This window comes from Tamandua tetradactyla, chromosome 4, assembly GCF_023851605.1.
Source record: "Tamandua tetradactyla isolate mTamTet1 chromosome 4, mTamTet1.pri, whole genome shotgun sequence".
Lineage (NCBI taxonomy): Eukaryota > Metazoa > Chordata > Mammalia > Pilosa > Myrmecophagidae > Tamandua > Tamandua tetradactyla.
This window is the reverse complement of record NC_135330.1, coordinates 137,680,698-137,698,529: the sequence shown is the minus strand read 5'-3', so window position 1 is coordinate 137,698,529 and position 17,832 is coordinate 137,680,698. Positions and strand designations below refer to the sequence as shown.

Here is a 17,832-nt window from a genome sequence, read left to right as displayed (position 1 = left end):
AGAACATATCATATGGGACTAGAAATAGTTTTACATCTTCTTTTCAAATCTGAATGCCTTTTATTTCTTTTTTATTGACTAATATCCAGTCTTATGTTAAATAGACATGTTAAAAGAAGGCATTTTTATCTCATTCCTAACCTTAGTGGGGAAACATTCGGTATTTTACCCTTAAGTATGATGTTAGCTGTGGGACTTTCTTAGATTTCCTTTATCAGCTTGAGGATGATCCCTTCCATTCCAGTCAGCTGATATTATTTTAAAATTAATAACGGGTCTTAGAGTTTGGCAAATGGCTTCTCTTAGTCTACCAAAATGATTGTGGGGTTTTTGTCCTTTATTCCATTGAAATTAGACGGGTTGATTTTCAATGTTAAACCAGTCTTTCATTCCTGTGATAAGTCCCATTTGGTCATGCTGTATGTGTAATAAAAAATTTGGCCTTGTACAATGGAGAGGTCTAGGCTTTGCCCTTGGTTTCGAGAAAGTAATCCTTTGGCTCTTAGCATGTTTTGCCTAATAACAGTGTCTTGTTTGCTGAAGGGCCTTCCATACTATCAATAGCCTAACCCTGTGATTTAAAGTCAGGGCTGGCCACACACCCATATGGTTTTAGGTGGGTGATGGCAATGTCAGAAAGACTAACAATGTGACTTAAGGTTGTGGCATTGGGTCACATGTTATCAGTTGAGAGAAGACTGATCTTAAACAATGTGACTAATCAATAAATTAATCATGCCTATACAATGGAACCTCAAAAAAAAAAAAAAACTCTGAATACTTAGTCTTGGAAGAACTTTTCTGGTGGGCAGTACCCACTAGTCATGGTTTCCCATTGTGTCACACCTGACCTTCACCTGGACCCAAATTTAAATGCCAACTCATTTAAATCAAAACACTGATCTTGGTAGTTTGTGTGGTCTTTCTTTCTATTTCTTGGAAAGTCCAGCTAGCAATGTGTCAGTTTGCTGATCTTTTAAGAGAACCAACTTTGGTGCCTGATTTTTCTCTACAGTTTATACATGCTCCATTTAATTCATTTCTCTTCTAATATTTATTATTTGCTACCTTGAGGTTTAGTTTGTTGTTCTTTTCTAGTTTCTTAATATGTCATATTCAGTTATTGATTTAAGAACTTTCAACTCTTTATAGAGTTTATACCTATAATTTTTCTCTACTTTAATTCATCCCACAACTTTTGGTATATATATTGTCATGGACAGGCTCTGGGAATCGAACCCAAGTCTCTGACATTGCAGGTGAGAATTCTGCCACTGAGCCACCATTGCACTGCCTGTAATTGTCATGCACTGCAAGGCATTTTCTAATTTCTCTTGGGATTTATTTTTTACCTATTGGCTATTTCTGCTGTTTCATTTACACATATTCTTGAATTTCCCAGAGTTCTTTGTATGGTTGACTTTTAAGTACATTGTGATGAGAAAAGATAATTTTTTTTTTTTAAGTTTATTGAGACTTGTTTCCCATTGTGTCACACCTGACCTTCACCTGGACTCAAGTTTAAATGCCAACTCATTTAAATCAAAACATTGATCTTGGAAGTTTGTGTGGTCTGTCTTTCTATTTCTTGGAAAGTCTAGCATAAAGCCTATTCTGAGAATATTGAAAGTGTACATGAGAAGAATGCATATTGTGCAGTTTGGGGGTGGAGTGTTTTTCAGTTGTTTGATCCCATTGCTCAAGTACTGTGTTTCCTTGTAGATCATCTGTCATGTTGTTCCATTCATTTTGAAGGACATTGGAGTCTCCAACTATTTTTGTTGAATTGTCTATTTCTCCCTTCAATTCAGTTTTAGTCTCATCTATTTTGGGGCTTTGTTTTAGCTGAATATCTGTTTAGAATTGTTATCTCCTCCTGATGGATTGGTACTTTTATCACAATTAATGTTCCTCTGTAATTCTTGCAACTTTTTTTTAAGTCATTTTTGAAAGCCATTTCAACATTCTTACAGTTGCTGTTTGCATGGTATACCTTTTTACGCCCTTTTACTTTCAACCTTTTGTACATTTGAATCTAAGGAGTGTCTTCCTGTAGCTCACATACAGTTGTATCAGACTTTTTAGTCCAGTGTGGTAATTTCTTACTTTTGCTGGGATTGGTTAATCAATTCATATTTAATGTTACTATTGATGTGGTTGGAGTCATATATGCAATTTCCCTTCACATTTTTTCCTGTGCTTCATGACATGTTTATTCCTCTGCCCCTCCTTTAATGCCTTCTTTTCTCTTAAGTTTATATTTTCTAGAGTAACGTTTAAACTCTCTCAGTTATTTCTTAATTATACCTGAATCATTTTCTTATTAGTTGATTTTTTTCCTATGGTTCAAAATATACATCTCATTTTATCATTATCTACTTCAGATTTAAACTAACTTAATTCCAGGGAAATACAGAATTGTTGCTCCTGTGTAAGTTTTTTTTTATGCTGTGGTTATACAGATTATATCTGTATCTGTTAAAAAAAACCAAACAAGGAAAAAAATGTCAACCATCTCTTTCTGATGGATTGGTCCTTAAATCAGTATTAAATGTTCCTCTTTAATCCTAACAACATTTTTGTAGTCATTTTTTGAATTAAAAATAATCCTTATAGTTATTACTTTATGTAACCTAATGACTTGAAGAAACTGATAGGATAAAAAAATCAAATATATATTTATAAAGTTTGTCATACTGACTTTCTTAATTACCATTTCTGGTTCTTTTTGTTTCTTTATATGAATTAGAGTTACCATTTTTTGACCTTTCCTTAATCTAATATAGCTTTGCTCATACATACTTTCATTGTGCTTTGATTGGCAAGTAGTCCTACATATTTACCTGCTATATATCCTAACAGTATAATTATATACGTATTGTTTTATGGGATTGCAGTTAAATAAGTTATGAAAAGGAAGGGTAAGAAATATGTAATTACACTATCTTTGATAATTACCTACATAATTACTTCACTGATGTGCTTTAAATTATATGTATTCAAATAATTATCTAGCACTGCTTTCTCTCAACCAAAAGAACTTCCTTTAGTATTTCTGATAGGCCAGTTCTCTAGTCCTAATTCTCTAAGATTTCTTTATCACAAAATGTCTTTATTTTGTTTTCAGTTTGGAAAGTTACTTTTGCTGTATATAGTCTTGGTTGATGGTTTGAATACATGATCCCACTGCCTTTGGTCTTCTAACATTTCTCAGGGGAAATCAGCAGTTAATATAATTGGTATTCCCTTTGTTGGTTAAGTGTTGCTTTTCTCCAGCTGTTTGCAGGATTTTTGAGTGAGTGTTTCAGCATTTTCACTACAATGCGTTTTCATATGGGTCTCTTTTGTATGTATTGTACTTGGAATTTGCAGAGCTTCTTGGTTATACAGATTCATGTTTTTCACCAAACCAGGCAAGTTTTCAGTTATTATTTATCAGACTATTTTCTTCCATTTTTCTATCACCTCTTTCTGTCTCTCTCTTTACATTTATGTGAACATGCCTAATGGTGTCACATATTTCTCTAAGACTCTGTTTTTCTTGATTTTCTTCTTTCTGTTCTTCAAATTGCATAATACCTTGTGATCTATATTCATGTTTTCCAATTCTTTCTTCCATCAGTGCAAGTCTGCTATTGAGCTCTTTTAGTGAACATTTCATTTTCTTTATTATACTTTTCAACTGCAGAAGTTTTATTTGGTCTTGTGCATGATATTTCCCATTTGATGAAACATTTCATTATACCTCCATAACTTTAGGCATAGTATTATTCAGTTCTTTGAACATATTAATAATAATAAAATGTGTAATGGTTGCTTTGAAGTCTATTCTTGCTAAGTCCAACATCTGGGGCTTGTGAAAAGAAAGACCTATTGACTATTTTTCCTGTGTATGAGTCATACTTTCCTGTTTGTTTTTTTACATGTCTCATAACTTTGTTTCAAAACTGGCTAGTAACATGATATATTGTGGTGACTATGGATAACGACTCCCGCATCAGGTGGTTGATCTTATTCTTTTCTTAGTCATTTGTTTATTTTGTGACTTGACTTAATTAAGCTTGTAAAGTCTATTAGTCCTGAGTTTTTCAGCTTCTGATGTCACTAGTAAATTTTTTTCTTATTTTTGTCTTTTAGCAGGACTTCCCAGGGATCACCCTTTAGTCAACATAAGTCACTTGTTCATCAAGGTTATGCTCAAGGCCCTTGAAAATATAGTACACTGACCCTAACCATCGGATGTGTGTGGCTTGGATGCTGCTATTATAGTTCAAGGAGTTAAGGTTTTGCCCCCTGTACAGCCAGGGGTTTTGTATCTTGAAATAATTTTCCTGATTACTGACAAAAGGTTCCAGCTTTGGACATGCCTATAGGCTTCCAGACTTCTAAGAATTTGTATAATTTTATTTTAAAACCTGGCTTTCAAGGAGTCAGAAAAGCATATTTTTAGCCAGTATTTGGTCAGGAATTGTGCTTAAAACCCTAGTTGCAGTAAGGCGTTTACTCTCTCTGTTGAGTCGTCTGTGTGTGGTTTTGGAAAGTCTTCAAGTCTGCCCCAGGCCCTGCTTTGATGGTTTCTGACTGTGTTCTGCCCAGCGCTTGTACACAGCCTTCCCCAGCCCCTGGGGTTACTGGGGTAAGAAGATGGCTCTTCTTGACTGTTTTTTTTTTTCCCAGGTTCTCTCTGTTATACCCTCTGTTAACCATCTGATCTACATGTTTCACCTGTAGATGCTAGTGTCAGAGCTGTAAGAGCCTTCTTTATTTCTGTCGTTTTTGACAATGTTCTGTTCCAAATGAACACTCAAGATGCTCTGTGAAGTTCTTAGTTTTATGGCTTACTTTTTCTTTTCTTCAATAAATCTTTATTTTGAGCTTTATGAAAAGCAATGCAATACCCCAAAGATTGGTGTTAAATGTTGTCTAAAGTGCAAAATCCATGCTACCCATGTTCTAATATATGTAATAATTGCCAGGAGTACAGTGCTCTTGGTGAGCTTGTATTCAGTCAGGTTAAAACAAGGGGAAATAAAACCATTAACACATGTCTCCTCATGTGTGTAACTCACTCTTGTCTAAAAGCCTCAATCCGTGACTTCTTTCTTTTCTATACTGTTAATTATCCAGGATCTTGAAGAAATACTAAACTTCTAACAGGCCATCCTCAGGCAGACCAGCACAGTGAACAACGATCTGGATCTTAGTTTTACCAAAGAATGTTTGGAGAGTTCCAGGGTGCAAATGTGGACCAATTCCAGGATCAGCAGGGCATAGAATTCTCAACATGTCTTCTTTAAGGTATTTTGCTGAATCTCTATCGCTACACAAGGACCAGCATACATTTGTCAACCATGTCATCATACTCAGACATCACTCCTTTATACACTTCCTAAAACTCTTCAACATTAACCTGATTCATGCTGAGCATTTTCATAGATGAGATTTCAAAGCCTGCATCTCAGATAGCCATCAGGATCTTTCTTAGCAGCCCTTCCCTGACAGCATGGTGTTTAGTAATGCACCAGTTACAGTTGGTAAACTTAGAAGTGTTTGCTGGACCACACCTTTCATTTCAATGAAAGAACGACTCCATTTCTCTGGTGGTAGTAGCAAAAGAATCGGGACCATGAGCTACACTTTTTAATGCCATCTGTTCCAAACAGGGCTCTAATGCTTCCAGGAGTATCTGTATGTGCCACCCCAGAGTTTGCAGGTTCAAGCACTCTTTTCCGTTTGCATGTAGCATCATCTCATAAAATCTCCATGGCAATAATGGGACCGCTTGTAATAAAGAGGATCAGCTCATTAAAAAAGGGCCTTGATTGATGGTCTACGTCAAAGTCTGCTACTTCTTTCCTTGAAAGCATCATCATTTTGAGTTTGGTTATAGTATGGCTTACCTTTTTGCTTGGCAGAACCTCTGCCCCACTACACAGGAGGTGGAGGCAGGGACAGTAGTGTGTTTCTCCCACAGGGACATCCCCACTCTAAGAGCAGGCTATTGGGTTTGGGTTGTCTTTTGTCTTCCAGGCTTGCCTCTCCTGGCTTGGAACTTGCACCTGTGTGAACAACTAGAGTTGGTGACTTACCTAGATTGAGTTCATTTTCCTGAGTGAATCCTTCTTCATTTGCTCTAGATGATTTCCAGAAAATTAAAAATGCTTGTTGTTGTGCTTGTTTGTTGTTAATAATTTTCTCCAACTAAATGGTTGGAGTCAGCTGTGCTCCTCAACCACCATTCTGGAAGTCTACCATGTAACTTTTTTTCAAAACTGCTGACTGTACCCAAAACAGTCATGAATGTATTAAAGTGTTCTGTAGTTACAAGGGAGACTGATCCTAGATTGTGTATAGATTCTGAGAAAACTCTATCACCTCTAGTTCCATAACACCTGAGAAGTCCTAAGTGTGTGTGACAGGGAAAGGGGTGGGAGGAAGGGTCAGGAATATTTTTCTGTGCAAACCAGAAAAATAAATTCCACTGAAAAAGAGAAGGGCAAAATGAAAAGAAAGCAAATGACGGAAATATTTCCAATTACTAGTTAAAATATCTGCTTCATTCACAGTGTTAAAACAATTACAAATAAAATTATATATAAATATTTCATATAAATAGGCCTGTGAAAACAATTGCCTACATCTCTTGTGTTCTATTAAACCATTTACAAAATTCCGGGAAATTATACTTTAAATATCAAGTGATCTTGATATTTTAAGTATTTCCCACAGCTTTAAGAAATATAAACTCCCTCTGACCTTACTCTTTGTGCATATTAAACACTGGTTTAGAATACTCCTTAGTTGATAGTTCATTCTTCCTGAAATATTGCCCCCAGGGAGAGTCTTTAATGACAACCACTCCTCTAAGCACTTTATTACAACTGCTTATCAATTAATTAATGAACAGAGGGATGTCTTTAATGAAGCTTCTCACCTTTTTTGGGAAAGCCAAATTAAAATCAGAAATTCCCTCTAGTGTGACATGACAATTTTCCACTTTAAACTAAATGATGTTATCAAAACCAAAGTACCAACTGGTATGTTTCCACTTATTGGCCTCTTTTTCCAATGACCACCATTTCCAAAAATTATAGCACCATGCGTTTATAATTAGTGTAAATGTTCTCCATATAACTCACTAGAGTTCAAACACAAAACATATGGTTTTATCTCAGCCACATATTATATATAACACATAATAATATATAATAATATATGATATGCAATATACTATAACATACTATTATATAGATAGATAGATGTGATTTACAACTGTGTAACTGTCTAATTTTTGATCAGTAAAAATTATCAAGGTGCCAAAAAAGTGCAAACTCATAGATGAGTTTCTGTTCTTATGGGTGATTCTTTCCAATAGAATATTTCTTCTCCTGGCTTTTTATTCAAAAATGATTATTAGCTTTATTTCTATCTACCTGGGATATTAATCAATCAGTTCATTTAATCAGTGCAAATTCTGGATAGTTTTGGCTTCAAAAGTACCCTGCAGCTATGTACAAGAGGCAAAACAGCATGAACTTTTCAGTTACTTATATGGACAAAGTAATACTGTTTCAATCAGTCTGGTTTTTGATATTTATTCAGATATCATTTATCTTTAGTTAGTGATAAAACCACTTTTGGAGGGTTTCTTTGAAGCCCTAAAGTAGTGACAAAATTCTTAAAAATATACATATTTAACAGTCATGTACATAGTGCCTTAACCATGTGCCAAGCACTGATGTTAAGTGGTTTACTAACATTAATTTGTTTAAGCTGTTTAACAATGGTATGCGGTAGAGTCTTAGTTCGCCAAATCTGCTTAGTAAAAATACTATACAATGGGTTGGCTTGATAATAGGAACTTACTAGCTCCTGGTTAGAGGAGCCAGAAGTTCCATATGAAGGCCTAGGCAAGGGCCGCTTTCTCCTGGGGTGGGTGTGGCATCTAGTGAAGGCTCCTCCTTCACACGGCTGTCTGTGTCCACCCACGGCCTCCGAGGTCTTCTCATAAGGCCCCGAGTAATCCGAATCAAGATCAACCCCAGGTCAGTTTGCTACATCTCAACTATAAAAACATTTTCCAAAGGGCTTATTTACAATGCGTTCACACCTACACAAACAAGTAGCAAGATTAAGGATGTGTGTTTGTTGGGGTGTATAGTTCGATCTACCATTAAATACCCATTAAGTATTGTCATTATTACCATTTTAAAATGAATTACCTGTAGTGAGAGAGAGAAGTGCCTCTCCAGAAGTGACCGAGAGGCTGGATGGCAGGGCTATAGGAGCCTTGAGCTGCAGTACAGGTGCACACAGCTAAGCTGTCTATTTTCGAAAAAAAGATCTCAGAAGGTTTCATCTGATTTCTGTTTTTAGCCATATTTTTCACTTTCATTAGCATCAAAGCATTGTCATGTTGAGCAGTGTCCTACAATCTGTTTTTGATAAAAACTTTTTTGTCACATGGTTCCAGTTTGAACGTATCATGTACCCTAGAAAAACCACATTTTAATCTGATTCAATCGTGTGAAGATAGTCATTTCTTTTAAGCCTATCCAGCATTGTAGGGCAGAAACTTTTAATTAAATGATCTCCACAGAGATGTGATGCCCGATTGTGGGTATGACTGTTTAATTAGATGAGCTATGACTGCCCCCGGTCAAGGTGGGTCTTGTTTAGTGTACTGGAACCCTTTAAAAGACGAAACATTTTGGAGAAAGTTCAGAACCCATAGAGAGAGCCAATAGAGATCAGACAGAAATAGCCTGAGTGCTAATCAAGGACTCACAGAAATAGCTAGAACCTGAAGAAAGGAAATCTCTGGCTGTGGCAGATGCTGAGCTAAGACATGAAATGCAGAGGAGTTCTGTCCTGAAGCAGTTAAGTGAAGGCCCACAGACACTTAGAGAGGAAACCACTGGCATCAGAAGCTGGAAGCAACGAAACCGGGAACAGGGGACAGCAGACACCAGCCATGTGCATTCCCAGATCACTCTTCCTTGAGCCAAGGTATCTTTCTCTGGATACCTTCATTTGGACATTTTCACAGCCTTAAAAATAAAGTTGTAACTTATTAAATTCTTTTTTTAAGAGATGTTCTATTTCTAGTATATTACATTCCGACAGCTTAACAGACCAGCATACACATGTTCTTCCTTCCAAGTGGCTCCAGTTAAGTTTGGTCATGTTGTAACTTAACGTATTATATCAATCCTATCTATTATTTTTTTATAGATTCTGTCAGGTTAGCTGATAATCTCCCTTGTACAGAGAAATACATGTCATGAAGGATACTCTACAGCATATTTCTTTCCCATATCAGTAAAGGAATTTTATCTCTGTTATTCTTACCCTAAATATGAAGTATATTTCTTCTGAAGCCAATGAAAAATTGAAGGTCCTTGAATGTCTTTGCTATAACTATCAAAATTGTTGAGTGCTGCCTTAGCGTCCATCTTACTTTTGCTAGTTAATAAGCAATTTTCCAACCCTGGGACAGAAACTCCTCCAGAGCTCATACCCACATCTGTGATGACTACTCATACCACTCACACACCTCTCCCCAAACCAACACTACTCCCAAATGATAAACTAAGCATCTCCAACAGCAAATGATACGCCAATCATCTCCAACAGCCTTTGAACCCCGGTGTCCTCACCTTTTTGCAGCCATTTGCTTTAAACGAAGCAAACCTTGATCCTTGGACCACAATAAAGGCACAAACCCTCTTATTCTGCTTGTGTTCTTCCCACCTGCTGGTTGAGCAACCCAAACCCATCGTGGTTCCTGTTGATCCCTCGTGATATCACTCTGTCTCTGGGACCAGTGAGTAACATCCTATCTTTTCTCATGTATTGTATTCTCCCTTTCCCATTGCATTGCACCTGCCCTCCACTCGGACACAAATTTAAAATTCAACTTAATTAATTCAAAACACTCATTTGGGAGAGGTCAGATGGTGATCAGTAGAAATTGGGAGTTATCAAATACTGTTTCTTAATCACAAGAGTATGAAGCAGCTTGGCCATATTTACATGAATTTTGTAAATTTTAATATATAAGAGAATATAAGCAAAAATCACTAAATCTAATGTCAAATGTAAAATGACTCTTTGGGGAAATTTTAAAAACCAATAAGGGGCGGGCCATGGTGGCTCAGCAGGCAGAGTTCTTGGGTGTGATGCCAGAGACCCGGGTTCAATTCCCGGTGCCTGCCCATTGCCAAAAAAAAAAAAAAAAAAAAAAAAAAACCCAAAAAACAAAAAAACAATGAGAAATCAAATGCAGTGAAGATCACAAAGACATTTATAATCTATTATTCATTTGAACACATTTGAAATTTTGCTTTTGGTGAGAACAATTATTTTTCTTGGCTTCCTTATTAAGCTGTAGTTAAATACATGTATGATAACAATAAATTGTGTTCTATATGAAATGTATCTTATCTATGACATCCTTTTTTATGCGTCAATGAGTATATGTATTGCTATGACTCCAGAAGTGTTATTGAAGTTATATTCATTTGAAATAACTTGAAATTCTATCAGGAAATAATTGAAAGAGAGAGAGTTATAGAAATTGGAGATAAAGAGAGGATATTTTCTTGAGGTTTCAGAAACCATTTATTTGAAGAATCATTTTTTTTCAAACTATACTTCTTTATCCAAGATTGTGTCATGGCAATTAATTAAAAGTATCAATGTTCATTTCAGAAAGTAGTTATGCAAATTAAATAATGATTGTATACACACATGTAAATATGTGCATCTATATCGTATTTAATCCAGTAGCTAAATAACTGTTAATGCTTACTAAATGTTTATTCCTTTGACACTGTATAGTCATTCATTTATTAATTTATTCATTCACTTATCCACTTACTCATTCAAGCAACTTATCAAGGCTTAACTATGTCCTCATACTTTAACATTTTGGAATATACAGACAAACAGCATACAGGTAATGGGAAGACATAGATAAATAGATTTAAGTAATTGTAATAAATGTTGCAAAAGAGTTCAGAGAGAGGATTTTTATTTTTTCAATAACCATGTACCTCCTTTTTGAAATTCTATTTTTCATACTTCATTTTCACAAGGCCATATGTAAGTTACACATTTATTTACAAAGTACAGTCTTTATAATTTCATTTTTTCATGTTAAAATACTTTTTTGATTTTCAGTGGCATTAGATAGCAAAAAATTTGATAATGGATATGAAAATGTGATTCTGATTTTTTCTTGAACCTACTGGAAATTAAATATATTATTTGTAAGAGCTAAAAATCTTCTTCTGAAATTAATGGAGTCTGACTGACACGGAATACTTCATTGAAATGAATGTGTTTTAATAGCCATTTGTGGTTTGTGATAGCTTATAGATTATGAAGTTAAAGAAGGAAGGGAGCCTATTAAACCAGTGAATCTAGGTTACCTGTTTTGGTAGGATATCGTCCTGAAATAGAGGACAGAACATTTGATCTCAGCCAAAAGGCCATGAACAAAGGCTATTTTAATTTATTGCAATTAAAATGAATGGGATTCAATGTAACACATTTATGAGGATGCGATAACTATCGAATCACATTCATTTTAGTGGGGTGTGTTAGTCATCCAATTCCATTCATTTCCATGGGGATCCATTATTTATTGAATCACATTTATTTAAATGGGGATTCATTAGCTAAAAAATCTAATTAGTTTCCATGTGCATGCATTAGCTATCATGTCATCCTTCCTTTCAAAGACAATTCTCTAGTTATCAGATCCCATGCATTTATGTTTGGATTGGATTCTCGAGTTTGAAAAAGCTGTTTTTCTTAATTAAATGGTTGCAATAAACTGTTACCGTTATTATACCGTTGCATATTTAAGAGTATTTTCTAAACATCCAAAGACTTATTCACCCCAATTTTTAGCGGTTAAATGAAATGATTTAAAAAAACATAAAACATTTAATTTAGCAGGTGTCCTTTAAAGATTCAATGCAATTTTTAAAATATAATAGTGCTATTATCTTTCTAGGTCAGTCTGTATCATTTTTTTTTCATGAAGCTTAAACATTAGGTGAAGTTTTCATGTTCAGAGAGATTTTCAATATTAAGGGAAAATGTTAACCTGGTTATAGACCATAAGGATTACTTCTTTAGATTTATGGATTATATACACTAAGCAAATGCAGTTGTATATATGTCATTAGAATCATAATTGGATGGATTCCATTGTCAATTCTTGGACACAATTCCAACTCCTCAATTATTAAAATCCATGTTTTGGAAAAACCAGAGCCTTCTTGTGCCAGGTTTACATGGTATCAAGTTAAACAAGGAGCTGGATGTTATCCATTGTTGAGACAGATTAAACAGCAAATTAAGTTCATTTAGATCAACATACACAACGTTATTAAATAATCTAGAAGCATGCTCAACTTATGCAGATAACTATACCTTCCCCTGGTGTTAAAATATATTATCTTTCAAGTAATGAAGTGATTTAAGTCACTTAACTTTATGAAGAGTGCAGGAACACAGTATAATGTGTGTTGTATGAATAATATCTCAAGGTTTTGTTGACTCAAGGGACCTTCTGGTTATTGAGTTATTTAGCTCTTTTTCAACCTGACTACTGCATTTCAAAAGTTGATGTCTGTAAACACATTATTTCATTTACTCTAAATTCAGCAATGTCATTTTGTGTCTGAATAAATTCTTTTGAGAAAATATCTGAAATATGGATGAATTGTGTCTAAGTAATTCTTTAATACTGCATGAACAAATAAAGTGATGCATGTTAGCTGTTGATCATTTTAAATTGCTTTTCAAATTCAATCTTTTTAGAGTTAGGAAGAGTATAAATCTATGTTACTATTTCTATAATATTTTAATTTTATATTAATTAATATACTTTAAATAAAAGCAAACAGAAGGAAAACAAACACAAAAATATCACATAAATTATAGTGACGTGTTGTGTTAGAATGTCTGGGATTGAATTACATAGTGCCATTTGTTGGCCCCAAGACTTTGGTAAATTTATTTAATTATTTGGTGCTTCAATTTCTTCACCTGTAAAATGAGGGATAAAATCAAAGCCACCTCAGAGATACCTTGCATATAATTTTCACCAAAAACTTGCTGTGAGAATTATATGGCATAATCTTTGCACACTGCCCATTGAAATACCTGTATGAATATAGCATGCCCTCAATATTATTAGCTATCATTATTATTACTAAATTTATTACTAAAAAATGAGAAAGCAATTAGAACTAAACTGTCACCCATAGAGTTCTTTTCCTTTTTTCCTCTCATATAAGATAACTAAGATCAACTACATATTTTTCAAAATTAATGTCATTGCAACTAAGGAAAGCATTCTTTTTTTCCAAATGAAACATTCTAGTACAATTATTTATTTAAATTGCCTATTTTGCAACTACACAGATTTATCAGTCAGTTGTGTTCTACAACGACGTTAGAATGTAGAACTTGTTTTCCCATAAATTGAAACTCAACTTGGTAGTTGTAGCTTTCATTTCTGTCAAACATGGTGCTCTTGGAGGGTACTGAGTAGCTGTGGAGAGCAGGTAGATAGATGAACATGTGAAAACTGTTCAAGGGATCCCGATATTATCCCCCACTTAATGTTCAAGGGAACATCAAGGTGCTGACAAGGTCAATAAGCAAACGACAGTCTAGGGCTGAAGTGAAATGACCCCTTTCTTCATTCAAGAATTTCAACAGCAGAATGAAGTGGTCAGATGTTGGTGTTAGGTAGTAGATACAAGCATATTTCCTGAAGGAGTAGTTTCCCATCAATGGTTAACAAATACTTTTTTTTTAGGAAGAAACCCATGTTATTTCTCATAAGCTACACTTATCATCCATCTTTCTAATTTATACCCAGATATCACTTACCTTGGACAGGAACAGACAAAAAAGATGAGAGTCTCAAAGGACAAATCTTCCAAGCAACTGAATATCCAAGGAGCTGGTCACATTATTGAATCCAATGGAGATGATCAGATTTAACTAATTTGCTTTCCTCTTTCTACTTTTCAATGTCTGTGAAGTGTACAGAAGCCTCATTTTCTTTGTCCGTGTTAGAGTAGCATAATTAATTCTGTAACCTTACTGTGCTTATTTAACTTGTTATGTACCCTACACACTATTTTGGTGAATATATGAGCCAGATTTCATCAGCTTTTGATGTCACATGCCATTTTAAACCCGTATCCTACTTAAATTGTGGGAGTTTAGTATTTTATTAGATTTTCTTTCTTCAGATATATCTAGGAATCCACACCTGGGAGTCTTGGGAATCCAAAAATTCATCTGCATTGTAAATTATCTCCTCACAGCTCTCCTTTTATAAAAGTAATCTGTTTTCACTTTGGAGATCACGTCTCTCAATCCCCTTTGCTCCTTTCTTACTACTTTTTCCCAAGTTTTCATATTCCCCACATGACTGACTATAATCAGGAGATAATCTTTAACAGAGTTTTACCAAAGACTTTGGGATTATGAGCAGAAATTACAGATGGGGGTGCTTGAAACTGGAAACTGGATGCAGCTGCACCCAACGTTCTCAGTACTATGCTGCTCCTTGGGTATCATTTTTCTTAATTCCATATTTGTTTTCAGATAGCAACAGAAAGCTTTTCTCTCTACAATCAGAGGGTCTTTGGGCATTTTCCCCTAGCTGGAGTCCAGATCTTAATTCTTAAGACACGTCTAAAAGAGTCCATTTCCCTTCTACCTCAGGCAAATTAATACCTGCAAAGTGTTCATTTCTTCCCAACTTTCCAGGCCATCTTCTAATAACGATTGACTATGGAAACTTCTGCTCATTGAATATCCAGGAACTGGTTTTACCATACAGCTCCTACCCAAACAGGCCATCTAAACACAAAAATCAGACATCAGACTCTTTATCAAATCTATATTATTCATCATTAAAAACCCTGAAGATAAGTCTTCCTATGAACAGTCTAATTTTCTTTAGTGTTCTGCCACAATGTCCTTTAGTTTAGTATTTTGAGTGTACATTACTTCTTTTTTAAAAAACAATTTAAGCAGTTGTATTCCCATACCATACAATCTATCATAAGTATACAGTTAATAAATATTGGCAAAAATCACTTAGTTAAGCTTTCACTGCCCCAGTCAATATGAGAACAATCTCATTTCTTTTGAAAAAAGAAATCACACACCCCTGATAAGCCCCTATTATTAAAATTCCCCTTTGGTATAGAGCCTTTTTTAAAACTACTGAAAGAATAATGCAATGCTGCTGTTAACTGTAGACCTTAGTTTGCATTGTGTTTTTACCCATATACCGTTTTGTATTAACACCTTGTAACAGTAACGTACATTTGTTCTAGTTCATGTAAGAATTTTCTTATATTTGTTCAATTAACTACCATCATCATCCATTCTAGGTTTTGTTAACTTTTGCTGTCCCAGTTTTTACCCTCTACTTTATTTCTGGTGACATACATGACCCTAATCTTCCTCTTTCAAGCATACTCACACTCTGCCTTGTTAATTACACTTACAGTTTTGTGCTACCATCACACAGTATTGTGCTGTCCATTTCTGAACATTTGTAATCAACCTTACTAAACTTTCTGTACTTCTTATGCATCAATTGCCCAATCTCCCCCTTCTTTCTATGTCCTGATAACCTAGTCTCCCACATTTAACTCTCAGAGTTTGCTCATTATAGTTAGTCATATTAGTGAGAGCATACAATATTTGCCCTTTTGTTTCTGGCTTATTTCACTCCATGTAATGTCTTAAAGGTTCACCCATGTTGCTGCATGCATCATGACTTCATTCCATCTTACAAACTGCATAATATTCCATCATATCTGTATGCCAGTTTGTAAATTTACTTATCAGTTGACAGATGTTTGAGTTGTTTCCATGTATTGGCAATCATGAATAATGCTGCTATAAACATCAGTATGCAAATGTCTATTCGTGCCCCTGCTTTTGGTTCTTCCAAGTATTTACCTCTTCCAAGTATTTACCATAGAATGGCAATTCTATACTTAGCTCCCTGAGGAACTGCCAAACTGCATTCCTGAGTGGTTGCACCATTCTACATTCTTACCTACAGAGAATAAGTGTACTTATTTCTCCACATCCTCTCCAGCAATTGCCGGTTTCTCTTTTTTGATAATGGTCATCCTAATAGGTGTGAAATGGTGTCTCATTATGTTTTTTAATGCAATTTTATTAAGATATATTCACATACCATATAATCATCCAAAGTGTACAATCATCCGAAGTGTACAGTCAATGGTTCACAGTATCATTATATAATTGTGCATTCATCACCACAATCAATTTTTGAGCATTTTCATTACTCCAAAAAAAAAAAATAAGAATAAAAGTAAAAATAAAAAAGAATACCCAGTTCATCCCCTACCTTTTATCCCACCTAATATTTATTTATATGTTGTGTTTATTTTCTTACCTATCTGTCCATACACTGGATAAAGGGTATGTATCAGCCTTTTATTTTCTTTGTGGGGGGGGGCATGGTAAATGGCTGGGAACTTGAACCCGGGTCTACGGTATTGGAGACAAGCATTCTACGACTGAAATACCCGCACATCCTTGCATTTGAGTTTTAATTAGAAAGGAGAAGATATGTGATTCGTGGAAAGTGATTGAGTCTTCTGCTAACAAATATCCTCGGACATAATTTTGGTAGTAGGCAGTGACTTGTGCGTTCTTTTCATTACAACCAAATGTCTGAGACAGTGGCCTGTTGCTTCTCTCTCCATTGGTAACTCCTATTATTTTCATCTGAGCATCTCTCTATCACGGTCCTTGTTGGAACCAAATATAACCTTAAAGCTTTGCTTTAAACATTCACTTTACAAATAGAACTACATAGTATTTCTAGGATTTTTTAATGGCATGTTATTGCTGATAAATATAATCAATAGAAGCAAAAGTGCTGCATTTTTATCACCCTCGTATGTTTACTTGTAAGCCATAGTGAATGAAGATATACATTTAAAATCCAATTCAAGTGTTTTTGCACATATGGAGACAAAGTCAAATTATTCTACATTTCAAGAAAAGAGGTAAAATTTTGGTTCTTTGGGAAATGTTATTCCAAGAGTGTAGGTTCAGAAAAGGCAATTCACTTATAGGAGTTGTAGGGTTAATAGCAGGGTGAATAACAGAATATATATATATTTAATTTCTCTATTCTACCTATCTGCATTTTGTTCACTTATATTTAACATTCACTTAAATGTATAAAATATTTTAATATTCAGTCTTTCTTTCCATTATAATTTAAACTCAATGCCAAAGGACCATACAACTGTATCTGCCTTATCCATGGCTGTGCAATCCATTACTTAGCAGAGTGATTCCTGAGAATCTATTATGTACCATGCTGGGAATGCTATGATAAATGAGAGTCTCATCTCTGTCAAGGCTCTCAGAAATATAGAGAATGATAAACCAAAGATTATAATACAGAGTTGAAGTGTACAGAGAACCCTTTATTTTAATGAACCAATAAATTGGCCAGGTTTTTAGTGACTTATCCACTGAATCCTTAGGAAAAACATTAAAATACATAGAAGTTGCAACTGGAGAGCCAGAAGCCTATTTCAGAGAATTATAGTTTATCTTTGCTGACCCTCTACTTCCCTGTTAGGAGAAGATCCTTTGTGTTTTTCTGGAAGGGCAGAAAAATGTTCTAAAGGGCAGGCAAGTAACTGTCTCTGGGCTTACTATTCAGCCTTTGGGACAAAGTGAAAATTGCAATTCTGAGTCATAGGGAGATTTTGCAATTCTGTG

The 17,832-nt window shown here is 34.9% G+C and overlaps 1 pseudogene; it reads right to left on the bottom strand.

Annotated features, from left to right (window-relative positions):
* Nucleotides 1-5,142: 5,142 nt before the first annotated feature.
* Nucleotides 5,143-8,009, bottom strand: LOC143680506 (nucleoside diphosphate kinase homolog 7 pseudogene; annotated as a pseudogene).
* Nucleotides 8,010-17,832: the final 9,823 nt, after the last annotated feature.